The sequence below is a fragment of the Apostichopus japonicus genome, chromosome 2, assembly GCF_037975245.1.
Source record: "Apostichopus japonicus isolate 1M-3 chromosome 2, ASM3797524v1, whole genome shotgun sequence".
NCBI classification, from domain to species: domain Eukaryota; kingdom Metazoa; phylum Echinodermata; class Holothuroidea; order Aspidochirotida; family Stichopodidae; genus Apostichopus; species Apostichopus japonicus.
Window position 1 is genome coordinate 30123407 of NC_092562.1, and position 15743 is coordinate 30139149.

The 15743-nt window shown below is 37.4% G+C and overlaps 1 protein-coding gene and 1 pseudogene across 1 annotated transcript in view; both read left to right on the forward strand.

The window, feature by feature from the left end:
• LOC139955788 (uncharacterized) overlaps nt 1-15743 on the forward strand; it is a 491243-nt gene that overhangs the window by 228584 nt on the left and 246916 nt on the right. The gene's annotated exons all lie outside the window — the stretch shown is intronic.
• Nucleotides 6368-6444, forward strand: LOC139957758 (U2 spliceosomal RNA; annotated as a pseudogene).

Genomic DNA, 15743 nt, shown 5'->3' on the forward strand with positions numbered 1-15743 from the left:
ATATATGTCAATTTGAGTTGCTAGAAACTGATATAAGTCCACGGAAATTGACTTCTTCCGATTTAATTCGACATATCATCGATTTAAACCGGTGGATGTCGATTTAAATCGATGATATGTCGAATTAAACTGATGTATGTCGATTTAAATCGGTAGAAGTCAATTTAAGCTGCTGGAAACTGGTATAAGTCGAAGGAAATTGGTATATGTCGAATGAAATCGGTATAAGTCGATTCCCCACGATTTGAGACTGATGGCCCACCATACTGCAGACGGTGGGAAACCCTGGGAGCGAGAACGTCTTACAAAAGTAATACAAAGCCTGCGACGTTTATCGTCGGTTTGAGGACTGAGAAACGAAAAGAAACCGACATTTCGGTTTTCACAAGTGTTTTTTGCAACTATACTACTACACAATTCGTTGATAGTATGAACAGGGTGTGGTGTCGGCGTACGGTAAAGTGAATAGCTCGTTCGAAATTATTCCTCAACCGACTCATGTCAAAGGGTGACCTGCAGTCACGTGAGCGCTTAGGTATTTTTGAAAAAGAGCCAATTCCTTGTCCAAAACTACGAGGTTTGCTCAAGTTTTACCGAGTCCCAAAAGAAAATAATAAATGTGCCATGTATCAATGGAAAGGTACAACGGTAAATATTCAATGTAACATACATTTGCACAGGCGCGTAGCCAGGAATTTACCAAGGGAGGGGCGAAACTGTAGATTCGGCTTTGCAAACTATCTAAGCGTAGCGCCACCATAATTGGCGCGAAGCGTACAAGAAAATTTTGGCTGAAAATGCCTCCCAGATCGCTGGAAATGGCACTTCCCAGGCCTTGTAATTAGTTGTATCTTAGCATTTTCTCTTTTTAAAATACTAGCGATATCATAAAAACATAAAAACAAAAATTAAAAAATATGCTCAAGGGGGCGGCTTCCCCCTTCGCCCCCCCCCCCCCCCTTGGCTACGCGCCTGCATTTGAACGAATTAGAGGATGTCGAAAAAAAAAAAAAAAACACCAGCTATACCTTTTAATCAAAAACTGTTATCTGTTACCCCATGTGTGAATGGTTCAGTCCAATATGTCTTTGAAAGTTCGAGCCAATGACGCAGATCCATCCTAACACCAGGAAGTAACAGCACACAACAAGTTCCCTCTTCATTACACACTGTGCAGCTCGCGTATTATGGCAGAACAACATGCAAACTACACAGTGTTCGATTAGGCTCCAAACCCACTGCCAACAACACACGTATCACCACCCTTACATAGGGTGCAGATCAGGAACTCCTCAGCCTTATCAAGGCCGACTACATTTATTGTGAACGAAATGGCTAGCATTGTACGTGAAAGTAGAAGTCCTGTGTTGTTAACTGCGACTTTAACAGTGTTTCTATTATTTCTGTTAAAATTCGGTCCTGCATTTGGTAAGTTGGATCAAGAAATGCCACTATCAGCTGTCAATGTGTCCACCGTACACAAGTTAAAGCGGCAATGACACTGCCCGGCATTGATAAACTACCAAATCTGTACTAGCCTAAGCCTAACGCTATTTAAGAGACCTAGGTCTCCTGTCAATACTGTAATAATGCTGGGCTCATTACTGCTGTAAGAAATAAGTTGTTGCTGTTATTTACAATGTCGTGCTATCACCATATGCCTACAAGTGTTAACTTTATTGTCTATAACAGCCATAGAACAACATTCTACAGGTGGTTTGAAATGAAAGGCCATGGGATGAACAACTTTTTATTTTAAAGCTTGCAGACAGGTAGCATGGTCGGCTCATAATGCTTCCTGTTTAAGGAATTGTCTGGTGGACGATGTGGATACATTGTCCTAATAGTTCTTATTTTTCTCTTTCTATCCATGTGAAAATTGTGCAGGCAAATAGGAACTCCTGTTTCTGCAGCAAATACAATCTCATGTGTACACACACAGGTGATTGCCTACTATATATATATTATTATGTACACATCGCGAATGTACATACAGCCCACCATGCCCAGTTGGTTTATACATGGCATTGCTCATATAATACACTCTCACATTCAAACCACAGTTTATAAACCGTTCTTCGAAATCGCTGAAATAAAATTACAGATCAACTTAATTTACAGTAAAAGGAAGCTTGGAAGTATTTGGAAAATCAAAAGATGAAACTTGGCAGAATCAATGTCAGGGCAGAATAAGCTAGGTACCGAGAAGCTAGGCTTCACAGAACTAACTGTCCGATTGAAAACGCGAAGTATAATCAACGGAGAGTCTGCTGTTAAAACTTATCTTGTGGTACACAAAAATAACATTTTCATCGATGCACTACATATATGACAATTTAACAAATTTTTTAAGACATATATAATTGATAAGAAATTTCACCAAAAATTAAGGAAGAAATTAATCTGTATTCAATCTGGTTTTTATTGTGCTTACTGTACGAACTGTATCTTGGACCAATCTCATATTTAGTAGGTAGTTGTGACACGTTAAGTTCAAGAAGCTAATTGTTTTATATGAAAGACCAAGGTCATTTGGGTCACTATAGCGGTCAAATTGTGAAAAGCTTGTACATGCAATATTTCAAGAAGGAAAGCTTGGAACAATCTCATATTTAGTACTTAGTTGTGACACGTTTAGTTCAAGTAGCATATGGTGTTTTGTAGGGGCTAAAGGTCATTTGGGGTCACTAGGGGTCAAATTGTGTGCAAAAGTTGTACTCTTTGTACATACAGCGTTGCTATTGGAACAAAACATATGACTGCATCATCAGTATGATATAATTGTTTCCATTATTGAAGTTTTCTGTCGTATTGTGCTAAAAAGGCATTCATATTAATTTCTCAACCAATTAACAAACAAAATTAACCAAAGATATCATGACTGCTTGCTTATATGCGCCAGCAATCCCTGCACAGTAGATATGCAGACCTGTATACTACTAACAATTAAAGCATTGTTAATTTTTGTTTGTGTCAGTCTGAAAAGGTGGCCAAACATCTCTTAAATTATTTCTTAAGGCATTTCCTACATGTCATCAGTCAGTCATCAGTCAGTTTTTAAGACAAGTTTGTTGTTTTTGCCGCTAGGATATTTCTTGCAAATATTTTCACTCAACACTAGCTGCATGTTGAAGATAGATGCTCTTTAACAGTAGATTTTCATTGCATAAAAGTTCCCTTTGATTCAATACTTGGCAGTGCAATGGGGCAATAGCGATATTTTTTTGCGCACCAATCTGCTGCTAAAAAGACCAGGTAAATAATTGGGTAAAAGTATGACCTCATGCTAATCGATTGAGTAGTGGTTCAAGGTAGCAGTGAGGTACCATGTAGGCTTACAAGTCTTACACACAGTAGCTACTGTATAGTACATACTGTACCTAGTACTTGAGGAGCTGTTACGTAACAGAAGCTAAGCTATCTTTGTAGGTTTGTTTTCAGATGTTTTATTTTAATTTTTTGAGACACTACAATAGGCCTAGCTGCTTATTTATGATTCTGCAACATGTTTTACTTTGTTCAACACTTACTTTTGGTGGTATAAGTTCAAATTTCATACTGCATAGAAACATAATTTTCCAATGTGCAGTTTCGTAGCACCATGTATATGCCAAAGTACCAGAACATATATATATGTTAACAGAAAGTATTGATGTTTTAGATCTGTACTGTGAAGACTTGAACAGCAATCATCATAGTGCGTAGTGAATTTCGCGAGTATACTTTTAGCCACGGTCCCCAAATAGCAAACTACTTTTAAAATATTTGTCTAGGCTTGAGAAGAAGCTTGTTGTCTTTGGTAGAGATCAATCTGTATGTTGATACAAGAAAATTGTCCATCTCCATTGTCAGCAGCCAAAGTGCATATTGTTTGTCAATTCTCAATACTTTGTACTGGACTACTTTGAAGTATTTTGATCATCCTGGCTATATTCTACAGCTTAGTGTGTCAAATTCATGTAAAGGAAGCCTCGCAAATCCCCGAGTCTGGACTGGTGGATTTATCTGCCGCTATATAGAGCACAGCCACAAGCAAATAATGAGTCACACTTGGGTGCACATTGTTCCCAAACTACCCACCATGCTATACAGTTACATTCACAGCAGTCAAAGCATTTACTATACAATAGCAAGTTGAACAAAAGAGCACTCTTAATTGAAAGTTCAAAGGTATCCAAATGTTCCGCAAAGATAGTGTGTTTATACGCCGTATTTTATCCTTTTGCAAAGGCAAAACATCTGTGAAAATAAGTGAGGAAATGTGAATTAATATTGCAGGAATCTAGCTAATGTTCTTGTTTGCCCAGTCGGCCAAGTGTGTACAATAAATGTTGCTTGCAAAGCAAAGTTTCCTGGATTGTTAAGATCAAAAATCTAAAAACACTAAAACCAAATACTTTTGTACGCTGCACTTTAGCATGAACCCGAGTCAAACATACAGCAGGCTCTTGCATAATCTTATGTGTGAACAAAAAATCATTGTGGTAGAGCAATTTTCGCACTCCGGCAGATCTTTATGTTTTTAATCATGCAGCTAGTAACCTACATGAGCGAGAACAAATTACTCGAAGGCCTACGCTCGCCGAAAGTCCAGCCTTATGGAGAAATAAGTGCAGTGCTTCTTCCGATTGCATGGTCGAGTAAAAAAAAAAGAAAGATAATGGGAGCAGTCTAGGCTTTAAACCTTGTTTTTCGCTCAACTTGTAACGCAAGTAGCTTGCACTAAAATTCTCACCTAATACTGTAAATTATATATGTGGCAGTCTAACAACACACTCTAGTCAATAGGGAAATCATGCCTTTAACCAACTGTTTATAAGCTGAAATTTTGTCGCAGTTAGCTGGCACCTAAATTAAATCCACAGTTTCGAGGGATGTACTACAGTTACCTGTATGCAGAGATCAACGTTACAGTTGATGGTCTTTGCAGTTAGCATACATGTGTGGCTTAGCTTAGTTATTGTTTTGCTTGACTTTTGGTATGTCAATATGGGTTTTTGGGGCGCATATTTTTAATGCAATGGATGATTTACTTTTTCAATCATAGTTATGTACCACTCGTTGAACAAGGTTATGCACAGGCCCAGGTAAAAGATATATGCTGTTTTTATTGATCTTTCGAGTAGATGAAGGACACGATTAATGATAAATGACCAAGAAATTTTATTTGTGAGGTTTGATAACGTGGAAGGTTTGCAAGAATTATATAAAGTATTGAACTTCGGACATTCGGTAGTGTCGGATTTTAGCTAGTGCAGGAGACAATTTGCAACTTAAACTACAGCTCTATTGATTGTCAAAACCGCCAAAGTTAATGATCTTATTTGGCCATGTTTGCTCACTGTTTGTGAACAATAAGCAGCTTTGTGTTGTCATGACGCTGTGCTCATTACTCTGGCTGGCTATCAGCTGGTGTGCATTCAGCCATGGGACTAATATGCATATGTGCACAATGAGCAAGTGGTGCAAGATTTTTGCCTGCCAGGACATGGTGGTAAGATTTGCGCGGCTTCCCAGAGGTTATTCTTGTAGCATCATCGAAAGCACTACTGTTTGCTGTCTGGTTCATATATATGTGTAGTTCCTCAGAAATGTAATGATCTCAAAATATGTATTGTTCTGTGACTACTCAATAGTGTTCAGCAGATAATTGGTTATATAATCGACATCAGGCTGATGATCAGACAATCGGTAAAAAATCGGCATCGGCAAAACCCATTGAGCTACTGATTATGCGAAACCGTTTATTACGTTCCACATAAAGGATTGTATTTTTCCGCCCTTCTGATTTACCACAACCACGAAGGGAGAAGAATGTAGATCATTCGATTCAATGCTATTAAAAGCCTGGGAAGGTGCGCTAATACACCCTGTAACGGTAAATTGCAGATCCCTCAAGTGAGATTGTTCTAATACTGTTCGATATAGTATCCAGTTTTGGCAGTTAACATCTTAAAGTATACCCACTCTAAGCTTAGGGATGACATTCTTTTTTTTTTTTTTTTTGCACTTGACTTATTGCATCTAACAAAAACCTTCTGTTGTCCATGTTTAACGAATGATAAGAAAGATTTATTGTCTTGACAAAATATCAACCAAAACAGTATACTTTTTAACCATTTTGGCCGCTTCACCATACGTGAAAACTGGGAAGTGAAACGATAACATTAGACTGCTCATTGTGAGTTTGTAATGTTATTGAATATGCATTCACATGTACGTGTGCAAACGATGCACTACATTATATAATCTGCACCTGTATGCTAATGAGCTGTGTATTTGCATATTGGTATATAAGTTAAAGCATGCCGTCTGCTCTTTCTTGTTCACCCTGTCTCTCCATCTGTCAACAAGTAACCTTGGACATATCGCTTCTCGGCCTTTTGGCTAAGATCATGTGTAGTATCTGTTCCCTTTCGAGGGGAATGGTGATACACACCCGACGATGGTCACACAGTCACAGTCCCGATGCAAGGGGACTGGGGCTGAGAGCGGATCAGTCGTTTGGTAGTTTGGTTTTCGTGCCCAGGTTCTTTCCTGGGTGACTTTTTCTTAAAAAGTACCTTGGACATATCGTCCTATATATCTGTCCTGTACAGCATGATGTAATGCAAGAAATAATAACATGTTATTTGTTAATACTCTACGTCGACTGTGTTCTACTTGATTGTTTGAAAGAACTCATATACCTAAACAAGGAAACATGACATGGTGGCAGCGAATGGAAAGCAGTCCATAGAAATAGACAGTCGCTAAGGCATGAAAGTCTTCGAAGCACGTTGGAGCATGGAGGTAAAAACCATGGTTGGATTAAGCTACAATATACAGTAAGTCCGCCGCTGGGAAGACAGGGTGCAAGCCACGAGGCGAACGTGTAACAAAAAACGCCATTTCAGTTACATTCAGTTCGACCGGACTTATATTTATTTCATCAGTGGAAGCTTGCCATATACTACGTTAAACAACAGTACTGGCATACAATCAGAATCTAGAAGTCGTGCTATTTATTCCAATTAGTACTTGTATTGTGCTGAGTGTTTAACATCAGCCTAAAAAACAATCAACATTCCAGACCATTGCCTATGGCTTATGATGCAGGAGCACGTCCACGCATTACTAAATAAGATGTACGAACAGGCAACGATGTACCGTCTGTGAGGAGAGCGCAGCATATTCCTTTAGCGGAATTGGCTACTACAGTTCTGGGCTCGTCATTGGAAGGTCTTCCAGTTTCCATACGTTGAAAGTGTAGTGATATCCACCGTATGCAGTGTGTGCTGTACAAGGTGCAAAACTTGTTTCTGGTCCAGTCTACTTGCTGTCGGAGTACAACCTCAACGTTAATGGGTGCAGAGGGTGACCTGAACTGACGTAGTTTCCAACAGATACTCTCCATGAACTAAGACGAGTTTGTATGACTATCGTAAAATTATTTCATGTACTATATTGTTGCATACCTGGTAAACAAACCTGGTGAGTGTTACGTAACATTAAGCCAAGCTCGTACAAGGTAGCCTAAGCTTGTAAGTTGTAGTAATGTATATTGTATAGTGCTACTGCTACAGTAGTGTGCTGGAAATTGTGAAATTCTAATCTAGTTGTTAGTATCCAAATACGTTGTTACCAAAATGGGGGATTCGTATGTTGTGTCTCCACCAACATTTGATTGGAACTCAAGTGACTTACCAACATCATTTTGAAATTTCAAAAAGCATTGTCGCCTAATGTTTGATGGCTCCATGGCACAATCTGCTAAATCAGGCAAGATACAAGTCACATATGTACTATTGTGGTTGGGCCAGCAGGGTATTAACATTTTTGATACATGGAATGTTACAGACACACAACGTGAAAGTTGTGATGAAATTTTCAAGTTGTTTGCGAAACACTTTGAACCAAAGACAAATTATCGGCTAAGCAGGTTCCAACTTCAAAGATTCAGACAAATGCCTTCTGAAAATGTTGATGAATTCATAACCCATTGCTGAATCCAGGGTAGTAAATGTAAATTTAACCCAACTGAGCTTGAAATTAGACTGATTGAACAGCTAATAATTGGCACATCACACACGAAGGTGCAGCAAATTCTGTTAGGCAAAGATGAAACCTTAAAGTTTGATGATGCATTAGATGTAGCAAGAACCTTTGAGGCTACAAGGACACATATGGAAGCATTAAATGCACCCTCTATCTCTGTAGATTATGTGCACAAGGGTCGTACCAAAGTCCATCCTGGAAATACCCAGAAGTTTGTTAGGTGTGGACTAAATTATCCACACAGGGGGAAGTGTCCAGCCGAAGGGACAAATTGTAATTATTGTGGAAAGCCAAACTATTGGGAATCCGTATGTAGACAAAAGAAACGTAATGGAAAGGGCGATCATCCAAAATGGGGAAGAGGCAGTTTTAAACCTCGTAAGCTCCAAGATAAGCGACATGTAAACGGTTTGACAAATGCACATGTAAACCAGAGTGATTCTCGTCTGAACCGAGGTGCCGAAAACCTTTGTTTTGATTCAGTATATATTTACAATATAAATGGTCCTCAGAAAATAGCTGATAATCAAGCTGTTGTCAACCTGAACATAGTTATACAGTAGGTGATCAGCCAGCCACATTAAAGGCCAAAGTTGATACTGGTGCCGAAGGAAATGTATTGCCGTTGCATATATTTAGACAAATGTATCCTCATTGTATTGATAAAAGTGGTAATCCACTGCCCAGATCTACTAAACCTATCGAAACCATGGTCATGGCTTACAATGATAGCATCATACGTCATTTCGGTACTCATACCCTAAAATGCGAGTTTCGTAATAGAACTATATAAACTGAATTTTATGCTGCTGATGTCAAAGGTCCAGCTATTTTGGGATTAAACTCATCCCTATTATTGAAGTTAGTTACCTTGCATTGTGGAGTGTCTGTTGATACCACTAAAATTTAGACTGCAGATGACTTAAGAAAGTTATACCCTGATAGATTTGAAGGGATTGGTAAATTAGAAGGGAACTACCATATTGTTATAAACACAGATGTTTCACCGGTAATTCATGCTGCTCGTAGATGTCTAATACAAATAATCGATGATGTCAAGAAAGAGTTACTGTAGATGACATGGAGAAACTAGGTGTAATTGAGTCTGTAACAGAGCCAACTGATTGGGTCTCTAGTGTAGTGTACTCCCAAAAAGCCAATGGGAAGTGGCGTGTATGCCTAGACCCCAAAGACTTAAACTCTGCCATTAAACGTACTTACCATAAAACTCCAACATTGGAGGAAATTACTCATAAGCTTGCACACAGTACCGTATTCTCCAAATTGGATGCTAGACATGGGTATTGGTCTATCATGTTGGATAAAGAATCCAGTTTTCCTAACCACTTTTAATAGTCCTTTTGGACGGTTTAGGTTTAAAAGACTGCCATTCGGCTTGTCTGTTAGTCAGGACATATTCTAGGCAAAGATGGATCAAATTTTGGAATTATGTCCAGGTACGTTTGGAATGTCTGATGACATAGGTGTGTATGGCAAAACAGAGGAGGAACATGATCAAAACCTCCACAGGCTCATGAAAGTGGCAAGAGAGAAGGGACTTGTGTTCAATTACGAGAAGTGTGAAATCAAGAAGCCAAGTATTACATTTTTTGGATCAATTTATGACTCACAAGGTGTGCATCCAGACCCTGAAAAAGTTAAGGCTATAGAAAAAATTGAAGCCCCAAGTAACAAGAAAGAGCTTCAAGAATTTATGGGTATAGCCACATACATGTCACCATTTGTTCCAAACCTTTCCACTTGCTCTTCACCATTAAGGTCCTTACTGAAGGCCGATACGGAGTTCCATTGGACAAACTCCCATAATCAATCCTTTAACCAGATAAAGGAACTAATTAGAAAGCAAGTAATTTTGGCATATTTTGATCCCAATAAGGAAAGTGTCATTGAAGTGGATGCATCCAGGAAAGGAATTGGATGTGTGTTATTGCAAGATTCTAAACCAGTTTATTTTGCATCAAAAGCCCTAACTGAAACCGAACAAAGGTATGCCAACATAGAACGTGAAATGCTGGCAGTTGTATATGCATGTGAGACGTTTCACACCTATATTAATGGGAAATCTTTCATTGTCAAAAGTGACCACAAGCCACTTGAAATGATAAAACTGAAGAACTTAGGTGCAGCACCACCTACTGTAGATTACAGAGGTTATTATTAAGATTACAAGGTTATGACATGAAGATTCGGTTTAAACCTGGAAAGGATATGCTTATAGCTGATGCACTGTCTAGGTTGAGTCCACTAGAGGAAGGTCCAGTAGAAAACAACATGTTACTGTCAACTTTGTTCAATTCTCTGATGAAAAATTACGTCACCTCATAGTGAAACTAAGGCAGACCCAGAGTTAGACGTCTTGAAAGACATTATATTAAATGGGTGGCCTGCAAAGCGCTGTGAAGTCCCAATATTGATCCATAAAAACTGGTCACTTAGAGATGAACTTACGATCGAGAATGGTCTTATCATGAAAGGTGACAGAATTATTATTCCACCAACCATGCAGTCTGAAATACTCGAAAAAATTCATACTGGGCACCAAGGAGTTGTAAAATGTCAGCTTAGAGCCAAAACATGTGTTTATTGGGTTAATATCAATAAGGATATCGAGGAGATGGTTAGAGTGTGTGGTCATTGTCAGGAACATGGTAATTCCCAGGCCTCAGAACCACTAGAACAACCAGAACTCCCAACTAGACCGTGGCAAGGTTGGGACAGACTTGTTTTATGTTAGTGGAAATGAGTACCTATTACTTGCTGACTACTATTCTAAATTCTTTATTGTTAAGTCCATGCCTAAAGGCAAATCTACTAGTAATACAGTAATTGATATGTGCAAAAGTGTGTTTTCAGAATATGGTATACCTGAAAAGCTAGTATCTGACAATGGAAGTCAATACTCAAGCCAAAGCTTTAAGGATTTTGCAAAACAATGGAATTTTAGTCATATTACCTCGAGTCCTAGGTATCCTCAGTCTAATGGTTTCATAGAGAGACAAGTCCAAATCGTAAAAAACACGATGGTCAAGGCAAAGCAGACAAATACAGATGTTTATCTAGCCTTATTATGTCTTAGAGCAACGCCTGTAGACAGTAAAATACCGTCTCCAGCAGAATTATACTGCTCAATCGTAAGGTGAAATCTAATCTTCCTGTCAGAGTACCAAATAAGAATGTTGATCGTGATTCAATTTTTGAGCGTATGCAGGATAGGCAAGACACACAGAAATTCTATCATGATAAAACAGCAAAACCTTTGAGTCCGTTGGTTGACGGACAAAGTGTATATGTACAAGACCAAAGTTCAGGCAAATGGACCCCAGGTACATTACTATTTAAAGCAGAGACATGAACCACGATCGTATGAAATTCAAACCGACTCGAGCGGAATCCTGAGGAGGAATAGGAAACATTTAAAGGAAGGGGAAAAGGTTCTACCCCAGTCAGAGATTATAACCGATAACTCTGACCCCAGTTCAGAAATAGAAAATATTCTGGCACCAGAACCAGAAGGTCCAGACCCACAAGAAGATGTTTATGTTACTAGGTCTGATCGGAGAGTAAAGAAGAGAATAATGTTGGATTTATAATTTTACAAGCTGTGTAGTATTGTTGCAAAATACTACCAGACTTACACAACATGACAGAGTTCTGCGTACATTAGGCTACTGTAGTCTGGCTAGAGAACAGTGCAGCCTCGTAACTCTTCAGTTTGCAAATGCACCCAAGATTTTACAAATGCAATAAAATGATCAAATCAAGGAGCTAAATACTACTAAAAATCCATAAAATTGTTTGGCGACAGTCCTCGATAGTTCTTCTGCATTACAGTATTTTGTGATGAGACAAACACTTCCGCATATTTTTTTGCAAAAAACCCAAAGCAACTTGTTGTTTGTTGTCTATAGATATAAATGACATTGATGGAAATATTTTGTGCACGGCCGGGATGTTTGCTGATGACACCAAACTGTATTCTGAGGTCTCTTACAAAAGTTATTCTGCAAAAATTCAAATGATTTTGATAAGGGTTTTTCGTTGGCGGTGGTCTCAGGGATGGCAAGTGCTTTTTTAATATTGATAAATGCAAGGCGATGCATATTGGTAGTAGTAACCAAGAGTACAGTATACTTACACTATTAATGATAAGGAGACTTTGCAGGATTTCTTTGTTGAAAGAGACCTAAGTATCTATATTGACTTATCTCTGCAAGCTTCTTAACATTGTCTCGAAGCTGCTAAAAGAGGATGGGTTTTAGGTATGATCAAGAGGAACTTCAGTTTTCTGAAAGAGGACATACTGTAGTTGTTAGGCTTTATATAAGCAGTTGGTAAAGGCCTCATCTGGAGTATGCTGTGCAGATTTGGAACCCATATCTTGCAAAGGATAATGAAGTACTCGAGAAGGTCCAGAGGAGGGCTTCCAGGATGATTAGTTCCTTAAAAAGTGTTCCTTATTATACAGTATAGGCGGTTACAACTAATGAATCTCACCACACTGCAGCTTTGAATTGAATTGAATTGAATTTATTTCTACATTCCATTATTTACATTTACATTTTACATTTACATTTTGAACATTTGAACATTTACATTTGAACATTTGAACAATTTATGATGATGAATATAGATGGTATCAAATACAGTAAACAGTAAATATAGAGTATTGAAATAATATATATGTGAAATGGAAGTAGAGGAACCAGAAATAAGTGGATACTTTTCTGGTCTGGTCCCTTTGTAACAAAGAAAGTGCAAAAAAACAACACCCACCCCACAAACCCCCGTCCCACCCCCCCCCCCCCAAAAAAACACCCCCAACAAAGTCAGAATCTTATAAAAAGAAAAAGAAGCATAAGAGAAAAAAAACAGGAAGTACAACTAAGATGGATTGCTATGCAGTAGGTATTGTTTTAGTTTTTGCTTAAAAGTATTGAGTGTAGGAGAAGTTTTAATGGCATGATTAAGAGAATTCCAGAAGGGTACACCTGTGCTACGAATTTGAGAATGGTTAAGACTAGTTCTAGAGTAAGGATGGTGTAGCATATTCATCGAACGAGTGTTATAAGTGTGATAACTAGAATTGCAAGTATAAAAGTTATTAAAAGCTGGTGGGAGAAGACCATGATGAAATTTGTACATAAATATCCCTAGTTGGTACTTGTACAAATCATATAAAGTTAATGTATTGGAGTCTATAAAGAGAGGAGCAGTATGCAAGATGTAATGAGTCTGGTTTATATTGCGGATAACACGTTTCTGTAACTTAAATAAACTGTTAAGTAGAGTTGACTGTGTATTGCCCCAGACAAGAAGACTATAGTTGAGATGGGGAAGCACAAGAGCGTTATACAGGGTCAAAAGTGACTTCTTAGGTAAAAAATTCTTTAGTCTATTGATCACACCATTGGATTTAGAAAGCTTCTTGCTGACCTCGGAGATGTGTTGTTTCCAAGTCAACTTATCATCAATGGTTATCCCTAAAAATTTAGCATGAGGTGAAGCATCAACTTGATGCCCATCCAGTATAACATTAATGTGACTAGAGTCTTGGACCTTGTTATCAAAAATCAGTAATTTTGTTTTAAGAATATTAAGAGAAAGTTTATTTGTTCTGAGCCAGTCAGAAATGTTTGAGAAACCACTAGCAGCTTCAGCAAGAGTGTCACGTAAGTTCTTATTTTGTAGGAATACTGTGGTATCGTCAGCAAACAAGATAAAAGCAGATGAATTATAAATATCATTGATATAGAGAATAAACAAAAGGGGTCCTAGTATAGAACCCTGCGGTACACCAATATTACATAGGATACGATTTGAGTGGGAACTATTAAACTGTACATAATTACATCGATTTTGGAGATAACTTTTAAACCAGTTATGGGCGGTACCACGAACACCATAGGCATTAGGCAAACAATTTATTTAATAAGATACGATGATCAATGGTATCAAAAGCCTTAGAAAGATCAATGAATATGGCAGCAGTAGTGAGCCTATTGTCCAAACCTCTTGAAATTTTATCTATGAGACTTAAAGCAGCCATACAAGTAGAATGTTTATTGCGAAAACCATATTGGTTTGTATATAGGATTTTATGTTTTGTAATAAACTTATAAAGTCTATCATATGCAAGACGTTCAATGATTTTAGAAATGACAGGTAACACAGATATTGGTCTGTAATTTGAGAACTGCTTCGGGTCCCCAGACTTAAAAATTGGAATTACCTTCGCAATTTTCAGCTCTGACGGAAAAACTCCATTTGAAAAAGACAAATTGATAATATGGGTTAGTGGTATTGAAATAATATCAGCTGCATGCTTTAGAATTTCATTCGTAATATTATCATAACCAGGACTCTTGCCATTTTTTAAGTTAGACATAGCTAATTTTACCTCCTCAACATTAGTTGGGAAAAACACAAAAGAATTTTGAATATTACTATTAACATAACTTAATGGAGTATGCTGGCCAGCATGAAGCTCTTTAGCTAAATCACTAGCAACTGAAGAAAAATAACTATTGAATTCATTAGCAATATCATCATCATTTGAGGATAATCCATGAGCACATGCAAATGTCTTATTGGTAACATCAACTCTCTTCTTATGCAGGATTTTGTTGATCACTTTCCATAGTTGTGTGGAGTCGCCCTTATGGTCCTCAATTACAGTACTAAAATGCATCTTTTTGGCCAAGTTAATGGTAGTTATGAGTAGATTTTTGTACTTTGTATATGCTAACTTACGCACTGAAGTGGGGTTTTGTATGTATTTAGAATATAGTTTGTGTTTTTGTCTGATTGATTTTAGGATACCAGCAGTAATCCATGGTGATTTTCCATAATTAACTTTCTTATGTACCCTGCTGTATGGGGTACACGTTGTCAGTCCGACACGTTTTCAGTCCGAAAATAAAATACACGTTCTCAGTCCGAAAAAACGAGTTTTCAGTCCGACACGTTTTCAGTCCGAAAATAAAATACACGTTTTCAGTCCGAAAATGAAATACACGTTTTCAGTCCGAAAATGAAATACACGTTTTCAGTCCGAAAATAAAATACACGTTTTCAGTCCGAAAATAAAATACACGTTTTCAGTCCGAAAATAAAATACACGTTTTCAGTCCGACACGTTCTCAGTCCGAATATAAAATCCACGTTCTCATAAAATCCATGTTCTCAGTCGGAGCTTAAATATATACTGTTCATTATATATATAGGCCTATATATTATTAAATTATCATATATATATATAAATATATATATATATATATATATATATATATACATATATATATAAATATATATATATATATATATATATATATATATATATATATATATATATATATATATATATATATACAAAGGACCTCGGTTGTGGAATTCACTTCCGGTGGAATTGATGCGTATCGACTCCTTGACCCTGGATGCTTTCAAGATAAAGTTAAAAACATCTCTGTTTAACCTTGCTTATTCTGATTGACCCGACTGGTTGGCTTTTTCCCTGTTAAGCGCTTTTGAATGTTTTGTACAAAATTAGCGCTATATAAATGCATTTATATATATGTATATATATATATATATATATATATATATATATATATATATATAACTATAACTACGATAACTTAATAATATTTTAATACCTACTTCTTTCTTTTTCTTTCTGGAATACACAC